This window comes from Paramisgurnus dabryanus, chromosome 7 (genome assembly GCF_030506205.2).
Source record: "Paramisgurnus dabryanus chromosome 7, PD_genome_1.1, whole genome shotgun sequence".
Classification (NCBI taxonomy): Eukaryota; Metazoa; Chordata; class Actinopteri; order Cypriniformes; family Cobitidae; genus Paramisgurnus; species Paramisgurnus dabryanus.
Genome location: NC_133343.1, coordinates 30,301,194 through 30,323,061, shown reverse-complemented (window position 1 = coordinate 30,323,061; position 21,868 = coordinate 30,301,194). Strand labels below are relative to the sequence as shown.

The following is a 21,868-nucleotide window of genomic DNA, read 5'->3' as shown; positions in this document are numbered from 1 at the left end:
AATAAAGTATATCTTCTCATTTTCTCATTGCAGCAAGACTCATCTCTCATAGCATACGTGAAAATCAATGCGAAATCAAAACTGATTTTATTTACTTTTACTTTTTTATATATATGCCTGATTCATCATAAATGCACAAAGACATGTTTTCATCAAAATATAATAACTCTCCAAGTCTCTGAAACGAGTTTGGCTGATGTCATAGGCCGCATTTACACTGCCTGTACACTGACTCAATCCGATTTTTTCTATCGATTGGCACAGATCGGATATGACCCACAGACGTGTAAGCAGGAAAAAGCAAATATATCAGTTTCAAGCCTCATTTATATGTGAAAATAAATTGGATATGAATCGGATACATGTATCGCAAACACAATGTGAGCAGACAGATCGGATATTCCCATGTCAAGGCGCATTGTGCGTCACTAAAAATGATACCCAGTCTCACCAAATTATGTACTTATAGTCATGCAACGTTATTCTTTTTCGTGTTACTGTCACGAATTTTCGCATTTTTTCGTGATCGTATCACGAATTTTTGTTTATGTGTCACTGTCACGTATTGGTTACTCAACTGCTTTTTCTTATTTTTAAATCATTTTCACTTTTGTTAGATTTGGTGTTTGCATTAACATTTAATTTTAAGTATTTTTTTTTTAAACCATTGTCGCCTAGTGTTAGGGTTAGAGTTGGGTTTGGGTAAGGATGTCATTTTATGTAAATCTAACCCTAAACCAAAGCAAAAATGTTAAGTAACCAATACCTGACCATGACACATAAACAGAAATTCGTGATAATATCACGAAAAAGAATAAAAAAATAAAAAACGTAACTATATGTAATTTCGTGTGACTGGGCTGAAAAATGCGATGCTAGCAAATGACATCAACTGAGGTGGATACCACCCGTGACATGTGATTTAAGAAGTTCTGGTTTCAGTACTTTAGTTTAGTGTAACCCTTACAAAATTAACCATGGTTTTATTGTGGTAAAAGTGTAATAACCATGTTTTTTTTCTGTGTATTGATTACAATCAGCAAAACCATGGTTTTACTACCGTAACCATGGTTTAACTTTGGTTTGTTAAAATCATGGTTATTTTGTGGTTACTACAGTATGGTATTACTACAGTTACCATGTTTTTTTAACTGTAGTAAAACCATGGTTAATTTTCATAAAGGAAAAGCTGATACAGGATAGGAGTCACTTCTAAAAGATGAAAAAAAATGGATATAGGCAACAAATCAGAATTGGGCATCAAGATTTGCAGTGTAAATCCAGCCATAAAGATTGTGCATCTGCCAACCAGCATTTCAGTTATTTTATTTTAGGCAACTTTGTAAGTAATGCAAAGTCATTTTGCACTAATAGCAATGTCAAATATCAGAGTTTTAAATCACCTGAGGGCTCCAAATATGATGCTCAAGAAAATGTGAGGCATTAAATTAATGCACGGGCATGCAATGTTTTGTATAGGGTTGATACGATTTGTTTTAGCTCATGACAACCGTGCACTCAACCAAGCGTGACCATGCTATTTATGATAAACTAGCTATGATTTAATGAAGCAGTTTTACATTTATGCATTAATACAAAGCCACTTACTGTGCATTACAAGGTACACATTTTTTATCAGTATGTGTGTTATCAGATTAAGCAATTTTGCATTTAAAAGTCATCTAATAGCTGTCCAAAAAACATGTGTAAAGGATATATTTATGTGTTGTAACAAGAAGATAGATTTTCGACAACAATAAATCTTGCTACGTGGATGCACAACATCGACACAAAACTCCCTGAAAAGAGTAAAACGAGTGGTGGCATTGTGTGCAGACGCAGTTAAGAGTCCAGCCGGTGAAGCAAACACAAGCGTGTCTTTCTTCAGCACACAGAGATCTCTCTCTGATGAGAAAGACGCTGTGGTGAACTCGTCCTTATTAGCAGTTTCTCCATGTTCTGCTCTCATAGGAGACTTGGAGAAAGGCGCTCTCTCACCCCCTCACGCTTTGGGTTAGGATACAGTGGTGTGTTGGACGTGTGGCAGGTTTACATCCACAGTCATGTGGCAGGACTCCCAGACTTACTAATGTTCACTGCTCATTTGTCGCCGTTCCGCTGTGGGTTTCAGTCTGCGAATAATTATGATTTAAAAAAGAAACATTCAGATGTTACTGGCGAATGGCATATTTATGAATTAATGGGCTCTTTGGCACACCATGCGTAGCTTCAAAGAGATGGATGCTAACATTATCAGAAACACAAACAAAGCACTGCTTTTTCCACCTCTGCAATTCAGGTTTTTTATTATTGGTCTTTGCTAAGTGAAGCATCCCTAGCGTTGAGGATTAAACTTTGGTGGTGCATAACTTTGTGCTACGGATATCAATGACACAGCTTTTATAAGAGAGCTTTGCTGTAAGACATGAGAGTCAAAATCATGAAGACTTGACCTGGAGATATGTAAAGATCAGACAGATGCACTCCTTTGACACGGGCCAATGAGCAATCCTCTAGCAATGCACCTTAACAGCCACATGTCAACACCCCGACAACCATCTCTTACATTGAAACATCATAAAAACTATGAAAACAGACACATACATTTATTCAAGAGCAAAATCTTTAAAAACTAAACTAACCTAAAACTGACCTGAAACACTTTTCTACTGTTGAAAATGCAAGCGGTTACATGAATACTGTAGTGCAGGGGTCATAAACTTAAACCTGCTTGGGGCCATTTCTGAGACCTACATCTCGTCGAAGTGCCGCAGAGCTGTTTTAACATAAAAACACAATATTTCTGTAAATATACAGTTTTTACACATAACAACACATGATAATACTTAAAAAAAATAAACAGTGCTTTTTGTATTTTTTATACATTATTTTAACAGTATAAATATTTTCTTAACCTTATATTAGATAACTTTATATTAAAACCTGGCACTAAATTAACAAATTTAATTCATGAATATTAATTATAATTCATATTATATTTTTTGCAACCAGGTATTTGGCTGTTTTGATTAATTGAAGATTTTTTTAAGTCACAGGCTTGACTTTATTATGTTTCATCTATGTAAAAATTAAAGGCAGGGTATCTTATTTTGAAAAATGCTTACGGTAGCCGACTAGCAATGAAATCACGATCCCACCCTCCATTCAAATCGCCATCCAAAGGTCCTGTCCCAAATGTTGCACTTCATGTGGATTTTCCGTCTCGTGGCCTTAAAATGCGTTTGCTCGCTTAGTCTACAAGTCCGTAGGGTGTCCCATCTGTTATTTTTTATGCATTGAAGTGTGCTCATCAGCGCCCCCATTTGCACCCTCGATGCGGCCTTCGGCGAAGCCTGCACTGCAACAGGCTTCACGCACTTTAGAAGTCTTTGCGAAAGAGCAATCAGACCAATCAGACGATGAAAGGGAGGAGTTCACACTGATGACCCTTGAGTCTGTCCCAAAATACAACTCCGGTGCGCCCTCGTGGACTCACGTAAAGGGTCCCTAAAGTCTGCAATACATGATGCCATCAAAGAAGGAACTCTGAGGAAGTCCATAAGTTCAAAGTGTGCCATTTGGGACAGGGCCAAAGTCACGGCTCTTTTAAAACACATGAACACGCACAGATCAGACGCTCACATATCATGTCTCAGTCACCAGTGTGAAAACTTCTCAGTACAATGTGAATAACATTTCCAAAATACCCAACATAAACAACTGGTTTACATCAGAATTAGTTAAAGCACACTTTCGGTTGTGTAGACGTAGTGACTATATCATTACGCTAATTCGTAAACTAACACAAATTTCATAAGCAACACAATGTTTCATCAAAGTAGAATATCTGAATCCATCTCAGTACAAACATATCGCGTACCTACCTTACCAAAATAAACAGTGCAACGACCCTTTCAGACCCTTTGCCTCCTGCAGCTGTTTGCATCTCGTGGTAAAGCAGTAAAGTTTCTATGAACACTGAATCAAATATTTTACACCATAAAAATACAATTTTTTTACATACATTCTTTTCTCATATTCCTCATTTGTATTTTATTTTATTGACAGGAGTTTATTAGTAGTCGTACTGTATGCCCTGTGACAGGCACACAGTAAAGTGTGTTTGTATTTTATGAAGCAATAATGCGTCAGATGTGATGTTGTTGACCATGTGATATTAAAACCTTATAGCACCTGCTCAACAGTCTGATGAAACAACAGACCCCGCTATCACACACTGTCAATGCATTTCACGCTTCTGCATAATGCAAAATATGCTGCACTTAATATAAAATACAAAGATGTTTCACGCAATAAATGCATTTCATTAACTTACACTTGCCTGCATGTACCATACCATGAATATACAATTTGTAAGTTGTGTTTGTTATTAGCTATCATATATGTACAAAATGACGCCATGCGGACGGCGTGCATATGTGGAAGGCCCTAGTATACATTTGGCTTAAGTATGTATTTGGTATTACCCAGTACTTATCTAGAGTTACATAACAACTACCAGTGATGCGAGGGTCAATTTATAAACAACCCGACCGACGTTTTCAACCTATCCACCCGCAACTCGGAACGCATTAAAAAATTATCCGACCCCCTTCCTGGCCCGCATTTTTTTTTTTTTTTAAGTAGTAATTGTTTAAAATAGTTAAAGGAACAGTATGTAGGATTGTGGCCAAAACTGATATTGCAATCACAAAACTTGTGGCTAAAACTGGTACTGCAATCACACTGGTGGCCAATACACAACATGACAACATAGACATCAGTTGAGGGCTGCAACTCTACTTTTTGATATAAGTGATATAAGTATTTGAAATGAACGTGATTTCTTAATCTCTAGTGACATATCAGGGCCATTTTATGATTAATTGATATACATTTCTTACATACTGTTCCTTTAACTGGCATCTTTATTTCAAACGACCCGACCGACCACAACCAGAATATCATAAAAAATATTTTTGGATGACTTTATTTTATGTGTACAGTACTGTTAAATAAAGTGCTACCCAATCTTCCCTCATGTAAATCCCAGGATAAGACCCCACAATCCAGCACTGATATATTTCCTATTGAAACGGCAACCACTTCCTCTTTTCATATTGCCAATTTATGAAAATTTAATGCTTGATAAACATAACACACTTTCACACTGAAAGAAATATGCATCAGTGCTTTCATCTTGCAGTAAAAATATCTTAAAACTGGATAAAAGCAAAACTACAAGATTTGAAGACTTGAAGATTTTTATTACACTTTTGGCAAGTTTTCTTCATGTTTTAACTGAGTAAGGAAACTGAACTTTATTCTTTAAAATCATATTACAATGTTGTATTTGCACAAGATTATATTATACTGTTTATGTATTATTTGATGTACAAATAATATAATTTAAATAATAAATAAAATAAAATAATTTGTTATTCAAAACTTGCGGTATTTACCTCATTTTTCCTCTTATGTAAATTAAAGGATGTTTAGGATTTTACTAGATGTTGTTTGTTTAAAGATGCCAAAGGTTTGACAAATCGCTTCATCATCAAAGTGCAAAGACAAAAACAGCTAGATTATTATCTTTCATATAAATGAAAAACATTAGATCCATTAGATATACTATAATTTAATGCAAATGATCCACAGTTAACTACAAACCTAAAAGTTATATGGAGCAACATTTCCTAAATATATACAGCATGTAAATTTTCATTTAGCAGACTCTTTTATCCAAAGCAACTTACAAATGAGAAAGCATTTTACGGATAATATAATTTGTATTACAATACAGCAGTATTTATCTACCACAAAAAAAAAACAATGAGGATCTCAATGAGTGTGAAAACACCAGCAATTGTTTAAAAATATTTGAAAGATTCAGTCCTGACCCCAGTTTTGATTTGATGAATCATTCATGAAAGCGGTTCATTTACACAAAGTGCCCAAATGAACCAATTATGCAAAAATTCCCGAGCAAGAAAATATTCCAGGAGAATTCCGTGGATTATCGCATTGGATCACTGGAGTATAAATCAGCTAAATCTGTGAAGAATGAGTGATGTAACGTTGTTATATGAAAATCTCCTTTAATATAATAACAGCTCAGTTACTGTCAAACTGATGAACAGTTAGTAGCGTCACACTTGATTTAGTTAAAGTAGATATTTCTCAACACTACTCACAGCCAACAGGGAATCTCATTGGACAGTCGATTTAACTTGAAGGACCATTGACCGACACTTCTAACTGGGGCGTTTCACCATCACTGTTAAATTACTGTTCACCACAGTATTCTCTATTATATTTTACTCGAGTGTCCCTCCTGACAAAGAAAACAACAATCAGAAATACTGCCGCAATACATCCCCACATTGTCTGTAAATAAATCACAAGTGCACAACATCAAAACCAAAAACAATTACGATTTTGTTTTCAGACAACACACTTCAGACTGAGCCTTGGTCCTTTCATCTACAAGCCTTCGAAAGGCCACAAAAGACAATGCATGGAATAAATAATTACACTGAAAAAGACAAACTGCTGAGCAGCCGTAAGTGCCAGAAACACGTGACGTCGGGCGGACGGGAGTTGAAAGGTCAAGTAAGACATTGTGTTATGGTAGTTTGAGACACTGTGTGTAATGAGTGCGTTATCAGGCCGTAACAGACCGCCTTTACTAGTAAATCACAGAGAGTAAACAAACACAGACCATGATGTGACGCTGCAACTCGCAAGATAAAAGCATAATTAAACCTACAGCCTTTATCATCACTCCAGAAATTATGTCATTTAAATCACCGCCTTGTCAAATAGCCAACTGAACCAATTACTGTGAAGCTCATGTTTCTCTCTAAATGCAATGTTTATTTCAAGTAGGAAACGTTTGGGTTGATCACTGTTACTGAAGGCAAAATTCATTCATGTATTGTGTAGTAAATCTAAATGAATTTATTTATGTGATTTTCAACAATATGATTTTACTGTAAATCTTCGGCAAGAATCTGGCGATACGATACGTAAGCGGTATTTATTGTTTTAGGAAAGCTTTTATTAAAGGTGCAGTGTGTACATTTTAGCGGCATCTAGTGGTGAGGTTGCGAATTGCAACCAACGGCTCAGTCCACTGCTCACCCCTCGCTTTTGAAACGCATAGAGAAGCTACGGTATCCGACACCGGAATAAAAATGTCATTGATGGAGACAACTTAGCAAAAAAAAGTTTTACGTGAGCACATGAAACTAAACTTTTGATTTTTTTTTACTCCAATGTCACCTTAAGGGCTTGGTAAGATTTGGGGTTTGGGTTAGGATGTACTTTATGTATTGGTTTCTCCCGCTTTTAAAACTATTCTTGCCTGGAGTTGGGGTTTGGGTTAGGATGTCTAAAAATGAAAAAAGTAATTAAACAGAAAGTGATTCTAACCCCAAACCCAAGCAACAATGTTAAAGGAATAGTCTACTCATTTTCAATTTTAAACTATGTTATTACCTTAACTAAGAAGAGTTGATACATCCCTCTATCATTTGTGTGCGTGCACGTAAGCGCTGGAACACGCTGCGACACTTCGATAGCATTTAGCTTAGCCCCATTCATTCAATGGTATCAAACAGAGAAAAAGTTAGAAGTGACCAAACACATCAAAGTTTTTCCTATTTAAGATGAGTAGTTATACGAGCAAGTTTGGTGGTACAAAATAAAACGTAGCGCTTTTCTAAGCGGATTTATAAGAGGAACTATATTGTTTGGCGTAATAGCACTTTTGGGAGTACTTGGACTCGCCTGAAAAATCCGCTCCCCTTCTCCCTCTCATAATGGGAGAGGGAGGGTGTTACTGCGGCGAGTCAAAGTACTCCTAAAAGTGCTATTACGCCATACAAAATAGTTCCTCTTTTAAATCCGCTTAGAAAAGCGCTACGTTTTATTTTGTACCACCAAACTTGCTCATATAACTACTCATCTTAAATAGGAAAAACGTTGATGTGTTTGGTCACTTCTAACTTTATCTCTGTTTGATACCATTGAATGAATGGGGCTAAGCTAAATGCTATCGAAGTGTAGCAGCGCGCTCCAGCGCTTACGTGCACGCACACAAATGACAGAGGGATGTATCAACAATTCTTAGTTAAGGTAATAACATAGTTTAATATTGAAAATGAGTAGACTATTCCTTTAAAGGACAAGTTCGGTATTTTAGACTTAAAGCCCTGTTTTCAGATTGTTTATGGTGAAATAGAATGGTTTTGACTGAAATTTCAACATATGCGGCTGCCCCGAGAATTTTCGGGTGTTTGTGTTTCCCCTCACACCTCTACAATGGGTTTAATGGTGCACTCGAACAATCCTTCATAAAATGCATTAAACTTTCGTTTACAAAGACGTGAAACTCACCGAGTGGTCAGGGGTGTTCACTGGTATGCTCACACAAAAATCGCTGCAAAAGACGCATTCCAACAGGTTTTATCGTAGTTTTTACCAACTCCATTGACTTGTATTAGATGTGCTGTGAGGTACGGTATTACTCCGCAACGGGAACTTTGTTTCTATTCTTGCGATTGGCAAAGGCGGATTAGCGCCACCACCTGGGCTGGAGTGTCTATTATTCAAGCTCTAAGCGGAAGAATGTACGGGTGTGAGGCGTTTGGAAAAATAGGTCCACAAGTTAACAACGAATGCTAAAACAGCTGTTGGAAAGCATCTTTTGGAGCGATTTTCGTGTGAGCATACAGTGAACACCCCTAACCACTCGGTGAGTTTCACGTCTTTGTAAACGAAAGTTTAATGCATTTTAGGAAGGATTGTTCCAGTGCACCATTAAACCCATCGTAGAGGTGTGAGATGAAACACAATCACGCGAAAAATCTCAGGGCAGCCGCAAATGTCGAAATTTCAGTCAAAACTAGGGATGCACCGATAGGATTTTTTTGGGCCGATACCGATACCGATTTAAGCAGACAGCTTCTGGCCGATACCGATGCCGATACCGATATAAAAAAAGTTTGTCTATTAGCTAGTTTATTTCTGCATCAAATTATTTTTACTGAACATGGATTGTATCTAATTAACATTCAACTGACCAACATAATAAGAGGCACAAATTAAGCTAAAACAAATATAATAAGACAACATGACAACCTTCAAAGGTGGTTTTTGCTATTCAGCATTTCTTTTATTAACAACATTAATTAATTTTTTTTACATATATATTGGATTTCTTTAATAAACATAAATAATGCCAGTGCTATTGCTTTAAACAGAGTATAAATATTGCTACTTCAAAAAAGTTGGACTTCTTGCCCCACTAAAGTGCAGTCTGTTTCTTTTATTGTCCAAGACATTTGAGCCAGCTCAACAAAGGTTTTCTGTCGGTGCTTAAGTATAGTGCACACTAGGGCTGGACCAGAATGTTTGAATATTCGTTCCGTTGGTTGACATTCAATTTTCAGTTTTGAGATTCGAATATATATAAATATTTTACAGCGTTAATGCAGAGCATTTTGCCAAGCAGGAAGTGCGCTTCACGCTCCCGCTCTATAGGTGGCGCAGAGAGACCAACATCCATAGCAAACAGCCATCAAACGCCACCAGTAGAAGAGATCGCCTTGAACGGAAAGTGCGCTTCCTGCTTTGGCATTCACGCTTATAGTGTTGTAAATAACGTTCAGTTTCTTGCAAAAACTGATTGATTTCCTTCACAAGACATCAATATGTCACACGGAGTTATGTGGGATTACTTTTGTATTAGATATACATGTTTAAAGTGGCGGATCGGTTGACTTGCATGATGGAGCACTGGCCGTTTCTGCAAAATATCTTCTTTATTGTTCTACTGATGAAAAACGTATTGGATGGTGTAAGTTTTAGTAAATAAACTTGATTTTGAAAGTATGCTACCGTTTTATTACAGTTTGTTGAACTTCATTCATTCGTTCATTTATTTACGTTGTTTTATTTAAATGGCCTAAGTTACCCTTTATGTTATCAGTAATTACTATGCTTCTAATTTCTGATACGGGAGTGTTTGTTTGTTAGAAAAATGTTAGGCTAACGTTACCTTATTAAAAGTATTGCTTGTGTTTTGTTTCACTAATGCTGTTCTCGCAGCACGCGTGACAGGCACGCCGCTACATACGCACACAGATTCCTGCCTTTATTAAAGAGAAAAATATGTTCAGCCCCTCCTTCCGAAGCTTTGAATATTTGATTTGATTTCTACTAGAGCTTTGAAGCTCAAAGATTGTATTCGGAACAGCCCTAGTGCACACCCAAACATTAAATCATTTTAATTGAACAACAGACATGCAATTCATTGACTTTATGCGGTTAATTAATAAACAATCGGTATCGGCCTTTCTCGTGCTATTGCCGATATGCCGATGGTTTCAAATTCATCAAAAATCGGCCGATAAATATCGGCGGCCGATGCATCGGTGCATCACTAGTCAAAACCATTCTATTTCATCATAAACAATCTGAAAACAGGGCTTTAAGTCTAAAATACTGAACTTGTCCTTTAAGAAAATAGGAAAAAACTAGAAACAATACATAAAATGAAATAGAAAGTCATGCAACAAACAGGATAAACTATTTACAGAATTTCATGCGAGGTACACGACAAAGACATTTGTGATCAAGGCACGAAAAAAGCTGAATTTCATGCCATGGACACGAATAAATTCATATGATTTTTTGTGACTATAACACGACTTTCTGTGAGATCAGTATCAGTATGGTAATCAGCGGTACCATGGTAACTAAATGCAAATACTATGTGCCAGTACAGTATAATGGGACCACCATAATTACATTTAATTGAAGTTATTAAAGTTTTTAATTAGAAAATGTAATTAAATGTACTGTTTATTATCACTAAAAATAATAATCAATCTAATAAATTCTGTGCAAACCGCAGAAATATACCACATCAATTGAGGTAAATTACCAAGGCTGGAAAATTACCATAAAACCTGCAGAGGAGGAAAAAATGTCAATTAGTTTTGATAAATAACATGAACATAAAGAGTGCGGCATAACAAAACCGTTCCACTAACAATATCTGAGAATGCACTGTCACAGACTCCAGATTTACTCTTCATCATCGTATCCAACGTTGGATGCCTTCATTAAACAGAAGTGACCGGCCTGTCTGTGTAGTATCTCACACTGTTCACCCACAGCTGACAGAAAGGTCAAACCTTCGGACGCATCTGGACAAAATTAGACCGTGAACAAGCACAGTTTGGCTGCTTTCATTGTTGATGCGCTTTGCTATAAATGCATTAAATGAATGCTGTCCAACCATCCTGAAACTGCATAAATGATTTCAAAGAACATCATTGCACCCTGTGATGCTTCAAAGTGACCTCTCACATTTAACGCAAAAGCAGCTTGAGTCGCATCAGCGCTTCTGGAAAAACGCACCCTGAATAAGAACTGAGCCACTGTGATTATTGTCACTCCACCAAAATCTTTTATCCTTGAATTTTAATGCAGATGAGACAGCTTTAGAAGTAGGGCAGTCCGAGACCAGCTCGGATGAATTGTCATGTCTCAAGGGTATTAACTTATAAAGCCCATTACAGGAGGAAAACAACAGGAAAACGCATGCGGCCCGGCATCACCCCTAATCTCTCTAAGATTTGCATTGTTGGATCGGATCCCATCGTATCCTCGGATTAAATTCCCGCACTTGCAACTTAGTGACTTTAAAAACAGATGTGCCGTGGTCATATCATAACTTATTCATAACAAACATATGTTTATTTCTATACAGCTTGCAGGCACGCAGATTCAACAGCAAGAATGCAAAAGTTCAAATTTGATTTTAAAGGTTTGTTTAACATCTGCTTAAATGGGAATATCAGACATGGATTCCTAAATCCATGCATGTTGTTTTCCTCTTAGGGATTCATAAAATCAGAAAGGTTTAATGAACAATTCACACAGATGTTTGTTTATGTTTTATGAATGATTCCCATAATTAAAGTTAACTCGTAATAAAAAGTTTAAAGCTGCAAACTGGAACTTTTGCCTCCATATTGCCATCTCTGTTTTAAGCTAAAATTGTTACTTTACGTACTAATCTTTGGGGTGAAATCAAATGACATCAAACCGAACAGCTCAACTAATAAATCATTATTAAAAGCTTACGTGTAAATCAGGGTAATGCAAGAAGGCAATTTTGAACATTTACTTAATCAAAAAAAGTTACCGATTGCAGCCTTTAAAGGTGCAGTGTGTAAATTTTAGCGGTATCTAGTGGTGAGGTTCTGCATTGCAACCAACGGCTCAGTCCACTGCTCACCCCTCGCTTTTGAAATGCATAGAGGAGCTCTGTTAGCCACCACCAGACAAACATGTCATCGGCGGAGACAACTTAGTAAAAAAAGTTTGTCTGTTAAGGGCTTCTGTAGAAACATGGCGGCACAAAATGGCGACCTCCATGTAAGGGGACCCTCGGTGTATGTAAAAAAAAACATCTCATTCTAAGGTAATAAAAACATAACGGTGGATTATGAAAGCTCTTTATACTCCACTGATAATATAGTTTTGTATAATATTTTGCATTTATGTCAAGAGATCCTTCTAAAGATTACACACTGCACCTTTAATGGAAAACTGAACTTGCATGAAGAAGAACTGCAGAGCAAGTATGCTACAGGATACAGCGATGCAGAAATTATTAAAATCGTGATTGTTTACTTGTTTTGGCGTACATGTGAAACATCTGTCATATTTACCAATGTTTTTGCATAAACATTCAGCATGTAAAGGCAACACGTTACATTTCTATATATCACTATAACAAATGTTATTCATGTTATGTAAAACAAGAGAATAATATATTCACGCTATTGTCAGCAACTTATTCATACACACGGCATAAGCGTATATGACTGTGTGTGTATACATAAGCATGCAAACATCCATCTGCTTGCTCGATTTGAATGCACGCGTCTAGAAAAGTTCATAAACAGATCATGTACATAAGCAGCCCTGCTGTATTGACACAACATGAAAAACTGCAGACACATGCGGTAAACATACGCTGGCTGTGTATAATCACAGATGTGTGATTCTATATACAGTAAAGACATAAGATCAATGCAAACGAGACAGCCCAGGTTCATTATATTCTACAGTACAAAAAAACATGAGGACACAAATGAGATCATTGCTGATATACTGTAGATGAAGTAAAGTAACATGATGAACAGTTAGGATCATTTGTGCATTGTATGTTTCAGTAAAACAGTGTAGAGATATGTGTTTTTACTTATAGGTATCTAAAAGACTTTGATTGTGTTTTGATCAAAGACAGCACTCTCTCTCCCTTTGTTGACCAGACATCAGACCACCTTGTATGAATGTTAATGTGTCAGTTTGCATAGTCTGGCCAAACATTTTAGCTTCACACCCATCTGATCTGTACACAAATTTGACAAACCCAAATTTGACTGCTGGAGTCGGTCTGTCTGACAGCATCAGTCATCCATATCCAATGCCTCTCCATCAGTCTATCACACTGTCAGAGATACAGCGAGCGTTAAAAAAGATAGCTCACCCAAAAATCTGTCATCATTTACTCACCGTCATGTTGTAGACAGTACCTTTTGACTACCATAGTAGGGAAAAATACTATGGAAGTCAATGGGTGCCGTCAACTGTCTGGTTACCATAATTTATTAAAATATTTTCTTTTGCGATTAACAGAATAAAGAAACTCATACAGGTTTAAAACAAAATTATTTTTGGGTAAACTATCATTTTAAATAGTTTTCCATATATTTTATTGGCAGTGCCAAAATATAAAAGTTTTACCATAGTAACAATTACTGACTATAGTATTTAATGCAAACATAACATCTAATGCTGCCTTCAGACCAGCCGCGGTAGAGGCGTCAAGCGCGAGAGATTTTAATGTTAAGTCAATGTGAAGACGGGTTGACGCGCATCTGGAGGTCTCGAGGCGCGAAGGAGGCGTTTAGTGCGGCGCGCTAGACGCAAATCTGCCTCGTTCGCACGAATGGTGCAAATTGAGTGTTGCCGCGGCAATGCGCGAGTTGAAAAATGTTAACTTTGGTGGAAGAATGCCGCGTTAACCAATCAGGAGCTTGCTCTAGTAGTGACGTGATTACAGAAAGCGAGTGGAGTCGCAGAAGCCCCTCCCATGACGCGAATTTTTGCGTGAATGTCTCGATGACTAGAATTTCACGAATGAAGTGAGTAAACTCAAAATGTTCAAGTGGCAAACTAGACACGGTAGACGCGATTTTGACGCCTCAAACGTGTCTGGTGTGAACCCACGGTAAGACTTCAAACCCAGCAAGCAATATCTGTCAATTCACAATCTAGGTTAACTCTTTCCCTGCCATTGACGAATTAAGAGAAAACGCTTCCCTGCCAATGACGAGTTTTTCCTGCAATCTGTATTTCCACTATTATCCACCAGGTGGGGCTCTTACCCAACTTATAAAACCTGAAAGTGTCCCCTTAGGGCAAACGGTTCAAACTCTGAATCTGATCTCTATCAAAAGTCCTTCACAAAAACACAATTATCTCAGCTTTTTGCTCAAAATTTTGTGTTTTTGAAGAAACCTACCCATATTTGAGAGGTGATAAAAGAGAACAAATAAAGGTAGGATGAAACTTTTTTTTAAAGCAGAGGGTCTGTTTTTTATTTGATATATTGTATGTTTATATATTTAAAGAAGAACATTTTCTAGAAGGCATTAAACCTTTGTGAAAAATGGTGCTGACTGGCAACTTTTTTTTAAAGCTGGCGGGGAAATAGTTAACTTTACACCCTGTATAGTACGGCTATTTGTGTCCCACCTCCAGCCAAAATAAAATTTAATTTGGTTACACGTCGTTTTCACCACAAAAAAAGGGGAAATGTCTGATTTCAGTCATGTAAGTAAAGTCAACAGTGACTATAAGGTGTTTGCTTTCAATTATTTATTTAATCAATTAATTATTTATTCATATTAAATTTTTACTGACAACCCAAATTTTGCCTAGACGTCTGTGCTGTGTTTGGACAACTATTAGACATTTAGACGTTGTTTAAAATGCTATTTTATCCACAATACTGAATATATTAACACTGAAATGGTCATATTTATTTTTTCTTACAGACATCATTTTTATCCGTTTAGACATCTCCCTCATCATTATCTAGCCTTGGGTGCCAAGATCAGATTAAAAGGCTGACTCATATCGTGAGTAATACCGTCAATATATCAAACATTACCTGAACCAAATAACAACAGTATTCCAACAACAACACAATTTCATCATCAAATATGAATGGCGGCTCTCAAACTCCCACGCTCGTGAAAGATTGAGGTAAACAATGTCCAGTAACTCAATAAAATGAATCATTCTCTGAGAATCAAGCTTTACTCCGATGGCTACCGCAAGTAAAGTGCCAATGGTAACTTTACTATATCAATGGTTCTATACCTTTGTGTATTTGCGTGGGCTAAAGTCTGGGCGACCGAGAAAAAGTTTAAGATGATCGTCTATCAAACAGTCATGAACTGGGAACAGGCCAGAGGCTTTCAAACATTACTGGATGGTGAACGGAGCTACAGGCTGTTACCGACCCCACCATCCAACACCAAGTGTTGATCGGAGCCTTTAGCTACAACTGACCCGCCCGTCAACATACTGAAACCAAACACAATATGTGGATGTTATGGGTCCGTTTTAAAAGAGAGGGAACAAGTAAATATTGAAACACAAGAGCTTTTACACATGTTGTGTCGTTTTGTGCACCACAAAGTATGAAATGCTTTAACGGACCTCTTAAAGTTAGTCAACATGAAACGCCATTCATGTAATTTTTCCTGGATATGAGAAAAAGAGACAGGAGACAGGTGGCTACATCTGCTATGAATGAATAATTGTAGAAACATCATCTGGGACAAAACCACTTAAATAATAATCTATCAGCGATCTCTAGAAAGTCTCCCGAGTGAAAGAGCAACTACTGAACAATCTGAGCAGTACAGTTTTATCAGACTGCCTATAGTGCCGCGTAATTATCATAAAAATACAGACTTTAAAGGGCACCTATTATGCACAATCCACGTTTACAAGATGTTTAGACATAAATGTGTGTTGGCAATGTGTGAACACAACCACCCTACAATGAAAAAAATCCACAGGCTCCTTGTTTTTTAATCCCCATTAAACCAAAGCATTATCTTATCAATGTGACATCACACTGATAAAGCCCCACCCACGGCCACTGACTGACAGTCCTGCATTACCATAGTTTGTCTCAAACTGTCTCACTGTCTGTTTGTAAGGGAGTGAGGAGCTGTAGCTCATTTGCATTTAAAGGTACAGACATTAAAACATTTTGCTCCCATCAAATATGGTCATTTTGGACATCTTATAAAAGATGACATGTGGGGTATTTTTATCTGAAACTTCACAGACACATTCTGTGCACACCTGAGACTTATATTACATCTTGTAAAAAGGCCATAATATGTGCCCTTGAACTAAATGACATTAAAAGTATTATTTATATAGCATATAAACATGTATAACACATTACACATGAAAGAAGCCCTCCGTCTCACATCCTTACACGTGTTTACAGTTTCTCCCTCAGGCAAATGCCAACACATACAGCTAAGCTAAATTACCATGGTAACACCCAACCAGATGACCAACACTAAAATAAAATATTAAAGCACACTATGTAAGTGTGAAAGAAATACCATTTTTTATTATGAGCCCCTGTCACTCAAAATTTCAATGCTGCAACATTTTATTTTCTTAATAAAGAAATGATGCGTTGTTGTACTGTATGTATATGTGTGAATATATGTCTATGCACATACACACATTTGGTATCAGTTTGGATAAGAGCAGGTACAGGTGATACTGGATGCACCTTACGATGTCTTTTAGTATTTCATGTCTCAAAGTGAGTCTGAAGCAGAGGATGCTGTAAGCTTAACACTTCATGTACAGACTTGAAACAAAGCAAAAGTCTTAAAAGATTTCACCTCCACACACTAAACATGAATAATTAAGAATGCACAATGCTGTTTAGGCTTTGTTGCACACACGAATTAGGTATTTTTTGGTGGGTATTCAAATAAATACTTGTTCTCGTGGGCATTGCATTGAGTGCCACTGATATGGACTGACAATTTAATGACAGTAATTATTGAATTATTGTTGTGGTGCTTGAAAAAAGCACGTTTTCAAAAGCCTCTTGACCTGCATGTAATTACTGTTACATGAAAAAAACACAGATTGTTTCATTTTAATCTTCTGCTGTTTGCACGCTTGACTACTGATGGACACGAAGCAACAGCAGGAGAATAAAGGTGAACCCAAGAGACTAAAAATTCACATGCATTCAAATATTATATTATTTCAAAGCCAAGAGAATACAAAAGACTGAATAGCAAAAAATGCATTAAATGAAAAAGAGAGGAGTGTTCACATCTACATTATATCTATGAGCTGTATCTATGCATTGATCTCACATATTATATCTCAGACCGTTATACTTTGGCATTGTCATTCGGAGATCTTTAGATCAAAAGATAAGGAAGTCAATGAGCCTTTGAGAAGCTATTAAACAATGTTAAGATAAAGCCAAATAGCTACTTGTAAATTGATTTAGCTCATCGGGATGGAGGTCTGGCTCTATTTTGATATAATTTGTTGGTTCGGCTCCATTGTAAAAAAAATATTAAATTTATCTTTAGGTTAAATTAAAGATAAGATGTGTAAGATAGCAAACTGGTACCATAGCATATATTTAAAATGATGTGTGTCCTCCATTGACCATTTTGAGCTTTACTGACTTGTAAGATCTATGCATTAAACAAAAAAACATTTATATATAAATAAAGTGAGAAAAAATGAACTAAATTTAAGGCATATTCTCTAGATACAACCTAATATATTATGCAATTTTGCTTCGTAAATTCAAATGTAGTCTTTACTTTGACTACATTTACATTTACTTTTATTTTAATAGAAATCCAGACCCAGTTGTTTAATAATGATTTTTTTAAATGTATTGGTAAAATATTATATATCCACATACATTATTCACTCTGCTGGAAAAGACCAGTTGTGTGTTTTTTTTTTTTTTTTTGTGAAAATTGGGGATAAAATTCCCATGGCATTTCAAATGTCAGGAAGTTCTCCTTTATGCCGCGCAGCTTTTCTCTTAACAAAAAAAGCAAGTAAAAATCCCACACATTCAGACCTGAAACACAGGAGGTCTAGCTGTCTTGGCATAAGCTAAATCTCAGAGCAGGTGTGAGAGCGAAACACAGCAGATAAATTTAGCAAAGTTCTGCAAAACTACAGCGACCCTCCCTGAACTCCGACCACAGGCCGAGATCAATTAAACTGCTCTGACGCTCCTCCTTCCATGAGTCGTAAAACCTCGCGCATTTGTAACCCATATCTGTCATCTCCGCCGGCCCTCGGGCAACATACATCACCGTCCCCCTGCAGCCTCCCTGTACTAAGGTTTATACTCAGACTCTCGGTAAAATGTAATCAATGTTGTCAGTGGCACGTTGCTTTATCCGCGCGATCTATCAAGGAGTGAGCTTGCGTCCGTGGCCCTATAGTTTGAGAGCCCGAAGGCGACGCAGCCAGCTAGACATAAATCACCGCAGATCTATAACGCATTAGTTTATGTGAGTCCGCAGCATGTATGTGCTGGTATGGAAAATATGCGGGCAAAGTGTGACGCTGACAAACCTCTTCAGGTGCATTATGGTGGCACGTTGCATTATATTACCCTTGAGCCAAATAACTGTCGATATCATACCACAAATGAATAAATACAGCCATAGAATCAAAGCAGGCAATAATTCACCACGGTCTGCTTAGAATTGTTGGCTGCATTAAAAATGAATGCGATAATTACAGTCAAGCTGGTATGCATTGACGCAACTCAGCTTTCATTAGTGGCAGATAATCCCAGGGGGCAATGCTTTAAGCCATCTCTGGACATAGATCAGTCCCCTAATTGGATAATGTAAATTGCTGATTGGATATCGAGTTCCAAAGCAGGCTCCAAGGAGCCCAGCGGAGAGCCGGGTAAATGACAACCATCAGTGCGAACAGAGCCGAGACGCTGGAGGATTGGACTGACGCCTGGGTACGCCAAGGGGCAGCCGGCCAACGGGAGAGGATGAGCGGGGAGGAAAAGGCGTCAACTTTCACACCCGCCTCCCTTGGTAAACAGAGTTTTTCCCACACACATACAAGACATTAAAGGTTTGTGCTACACTTAGGAAAGAAACCTTTAGAGATGTCGACTTATTGACCAGGATAAGCACCACACGGTCAAAGCTGTCTTGCCTGCACCGGTAACCACAAGATAAAGACGCTGTGTAGACATACGGTGCAAAATGTAGTTATTAGGTTACCTACAGTAGATGCATACAAACTGAAATGCAAAAACATGCAAAGATTTTCTAAAATGTATTAATGAACTGACAGTGAGCATTTCTTAATTTTTATATAAAAGATAATTGACTTTGCTCAGACTAAATATAAGAAATATGCAATCAAAGACAACACAGACCTTAAAACGGAAGCAAAGAGTCCCTAAAGAGTCACCATAAAGAAATGAAATAATTGTTGATGAGTCGGTATCACATGCACTCTAATGTAAATCATATGCATTCATGCACTATCAATGAGGCAATTATAATCTAAATATAAATTCTGACACTGGAAAGTAATTTCTAACTGTGATATTGACTAAACACACAAAATCTGTGATTATCAGAAAACTGAGATTAACAACATCTTGCTGATTTGATGGGCTCATTTTGTTCTTGGAGGATCATCATCATCATCATCAACTGCACTCAAAGGAGTCAAGTTTAAATATTTCAGTCACAGCAAATAATTGTCATGTTGCACAAGTAAAACACATTTCCCATCTCTAAATATGCATTGCTCCATAAAAAGAAATACAGAAAGCCTTTCTGATAAATACAGGTGTAAGCAGAGGCAGGTTTAAAATTTGTAACATTTAATATCAGTCCTAAATAAAGAGAGCTCTTTTTCAGGCTGTATAAAGAACTATAAAATAGCAAGAAAAAATGACTATAAAAGGGAAGAAAGAGAAATTTCTTCAGGAGCTTTTGACTGAAAGGCTCTTTGGGGAACCAAAAACGCATCGCTGCAAAGAACCCTTTAATAACCTTTATTTTTAAGAGTGCTAAATATATAAGTTACAAACATTCTCCTTTAAGCCAGCATGTCATCGCAATCATTTAAATTGTCATGAACCCAATACATCACTGCAATCCATCACCTATACTGTCTATTTCAGCATATAATAACGACCAATAGATGATCCAGAAGGTGCATTTTAATACCCATGCAACTCTTTTTAACTTTTCAACCAGGCAAAAAACATATAATCGGATCGTATTTGCAAAGAAAGACGCATTCAAGACAAAACTGCGTATTTTTGATACAAACTACCGGCAACAAGTTAGAAAAAAGGATGCCACGCTGAGACGCGCGTAACGCCACATCTAACTTAACAATTCATCTCCAGAAACACAAATGCATTTCGATAGATCAACACTAGCTACATGAGATTATAAGAGTTATCCGCTGTAAGACTACAGACGTAAGTAAGTTTATGGAGACGCATTACCTGAAGCGCGTGCAGAATAAAGCCCCCTCTGATGTGGATTTACGCACCGAGTTCCTTGTAATTCGTGCCGTTCTTCTATAACTGTACGATCCTCAATGCGGCGCAATGTACGCGTGGGGAAAGACGCGACGAGCTGCGCTCCTTTCCTCCGCCGCGCTGTGGTTAGGTCCCTGTCTCTCTCCAACCGAGAGCGCGTGTCCAGCGCGCAGCCGCGTCGCCTCTTGTGGCGGTGAGGAGAGAGTGCAGCGAGAGCGCGTTCACACTATCATATGATGATGAAACACACAAAGTCGCTTTACAGACAGACAGTGACGTTTATGGTGCACTAAACTTCTGAACTCAAACTGGAGAAAACCTCTAAGAATTGTCTCTCATGTATAAAGATGATAAATGCATATGACTAATAAACTCTCACATTGTCTAGAGCAAGCATAGTCATTTGATTTAGATGTATACAGCACTTCATTTTCTTACGAAATATAAAGAAAATGAGTAAGTGACCTTACATATTATGTTTGTGTAACAAAAAACTGAATACAGATAGAAAAATCTGTATACAATATTAAGTGGCTACTTGCATTAATACGTGCATTAAAGAGTTGTACAGTTAGATTCATACCCAAAAAATTGATTCCTAAGAGAACTACAGAACATTCATAGGAACGTATGTGCAAAAACAAACAAGTGTGCTGATGAAGGGATGCAGTATGTTCTCTCCTGCCATAAACAACACCAGCATAACAAGACCAGACCAGCAGACCATTGTGCACGCTGTGGCATCATTTACTGTGTGTCGGAGGTTAAGCACCTGGCTGAAAAGGTCTTGATCAATATCTCACCCAGCACTGAACTAGCACAGACGGCCTGGAGTGAAAGGTGAAATGGTTTCAGTACTTCACAGGAAGTAACCCAACAACACTTCTCAGATTTTATCTCACACCTAATCTCATCCGGTGCGGGATTGACTTCATCTTTGTGTTCTAGTGCTCACTTCAGAGAAGGTGTATTTTTAATCATTTTAAACACATTCAGTACATACAGTAAATAAATAGCAAGTCTTTCCAAAAATATGTTGAAAATACAGTCACTTTAAACACTTTATATTGTTCATAATCATAAAAGGATCATCTACAATGGTGTCAGTGTGTGTCGTCATGGATCCTTCTAAGACCGTGGACT

The 21,868-nt window shown here is 37.3% G+C and overlaps 1 protein-coding gene across 1 annotated transcript in view; it reads right to left on the bottom strand.

Moving 5' to 3' along the window:
• LOC135757736 (cadherin-22) overlaps positions 1 to 20,859 on the bottom strand; it is a 207,128-nt gene extending 186,269 nt beyond the window's left edge. Inside the window, exon 1 of the mRNA XM_065272413.2 lies at positions 20,690 to 20,859. The gene's annotated coding sequence lies outside the window, so the exon portion shown is untranslated. The remainder of the gene's footprint in view (positions 1 to 20,689) is intronic.
• Between the last annotated feature and the right edge of the window lie 1,009 nt (positions 20,860 to 21,868).